The sequence below is a fragment of the Neopelma chrysocephalum genome, unplaced genomic scaffold, assembly GCF_003984885.1.
Source record: "Neopelma chrysocephalum unplaced genomic scaffold, ASM398488v2 Primary Assembly neopelma1_96926, whole genome shotgun sequence".
Taxonomy (NCBI): Eukaryota; Metazoa; Chordata; class Aves; order Passeriformes; family Pipridae; genus Neopelma; species Neopelma chrysocephalum.
Window position 1 is genome coordinate 866,791 of NW_020925569.1, and position 2,285 is coordinate 869,075.

The following is a 2,285-nucleotide window of genomic DNA, read 5'->3' on the forward strand; positions in this document are numbered from 1 at the left end:
GGGAAGGGAAGGGGAGGGAAGGGAAGGGAAGGGAAGGGAAGGGAAGGGAAGGGAAGGGAAGGGAAGGGAAGGGAAGGGAAGGGAAGGGAAGGGAAGGGAAGGGAAGGGAAGGGAAGGGAACAAACATACAAATCTCTCAAAACTAATTGCCTCAGAATTGCCTGTGCTACTTAGTGGGTCAATAGCAGTGCTCAGTGGAGAAGCTGCCATCTCCTGAAGGTGTCTCAGTGGTAAGTCATGGTATAGATGTATACGGCAATAAAAGACCTCAAGTCATCCATTGACTCACTTCCTACTGCATTACCAGTGGAAGAGGAAAGAAAACCATTATGGTGAACGCAATTGAATTTAACATTGTGCAGATTTGGGGATAAAGCAGCCAAATTAGACCTTGCTGATCCACTAAAGCTGGTCTGATACTCTTTAACAGGAAGTGTTGGCTGTGGTGGAATTCCATCACTGATATGATCATGTTTACTAAACACACGAGTCCCAAAACCTGGTCCACCGATGAAGTTACGCTATCCAGATGATCATTGTACTCCCAGAAGGAAAGATTCGTAGATCCTGGCTGCTGCTATTTTCTTTGGAAACAATTTTCTTTGGAAAAATTTCCTTTTAAATAATATTTAGTTCTGTTTTCAGCAATTGGGTATTTGGAATCTCTATTCTGTGTGTCAGGCTGTGACTCACAGTACCTGTAAGAATTGCAGCTCCCATTGGAGCTTTTTGCTTTTCTTACGCATCTCACAGATGTTGTGGGTTAACCCCCATAGGCAGCTGAGTCCTGCCACGTTCTTTCACTTGCTCACTTCCCACAGCTGGATTTGGAAGGGTAAAAATGAGAAAACTTGTGGGTTGAGATAAGGACAGTTTAATAGGTAAATCAAAAAGCCACACATGCAAGCAAAGTAAAACAAGGAATTCATACACCCTTCCCCATAGGCAGGAAGGTGTTCAGCCATCCCCAGGAAAGGAGGGCTCCATCGTGCCTAATAGTGACTTGGGAAGACAAAAACTGTGAACAAACACATTACACCCCCTTTCCTCCTTATTCTCGCCAGCTTTATGTGCTCATCATGATGCCATATGGTCTTCCCTGTGGTCAGTTAGATTCAGCGGTCCTGGCTGTGTCCCCTCCCACATCTTGTACACTCAAAGCCCACTCTCTGGTGGGGTGGGGTGAGAAGCAGAAGGTTCCTTGACTATGTGTAAGTGCTGCTTAGCAATAACTAAAATATTCTTTACTGTGAGGGTGGTGAGACATAGCAACAGGTTGACCAAAGAAGCTGTGCATGCCCCATCCCTGGGAGTGTTTAAGGGCCAGTTGGATGGAGCTCTGAGCAACCTGGTCTAGTGGATGGTGTCCCTGTCCTTGACAGACAGATTGGAACTAGATGATCTTGCAGGTCCCTTCCAACCCAGGCCATTCTATGATTCTGTGATTTGTGTGCTATCAACATTGTTTTGGTCACAAATCAAAAACAGCACCATACAAGGTACTATGAGAAAAATTAACTTGTATCCCAGCCAAAACCAGTACACCAGATCAAACTCAAGCTGCTGTTAATAAGCATAATTTAGCCTGCTAAACCTGAATTTAGGCACCTGTTCTGCCATACAGAGCAGTGATCAGCTAGACACTGATCTAAATGCTATTGGTGTGACATTTTCAGTTAATGGGAGGATTGTCAGTCAGGTTCAGTACCTGCTGTGGAGTGTTTTCTTAATTACCAGAATGTGAAGTGAGTAAAAATGCATGAGACTAGTGTAATGAACCCATGCAACGTTGTCACCAGTTTTGTTAACTCATTTGCCAGGTCTAACAAGTCCTGGGGGAAAAAAAAAAAGCACTCCATTGTGCCAAACCAGACAGGGACAAAGCAGGGCAAAGTCCCCTCAGAATCAACTTGTTGTCTAGACACCCGTCTCATTTTGCACTGTGATTTCAACTGCTGCACTTTCTGCAAAGCTGGTGCTCCATTCCCCTCTCTTGCGTGCAGAAACAGCACAGGAAAGAGAGCAGGATAAGGGCAGGAGTGGGGCTTTTTTTGTGAATGCTGAACAGAATCCAGAAGAGACACTGTTTTGCATCCCTAATTGCTTACTCTTGATTTCTTTTTCCCTCTGGTTTGTTTAGCCTGATAAGTAGTTGTTTGTTTGTTTGTTTACTAAGATTGCTCCATACTCGGTGTTTTTACTTTCTAGCACTTTTTCTATTTATAAGCTTCCTAACTTTATGCCAACTTCAAATGAATAATTACTGTTGATAAAAGGCTTAGTCT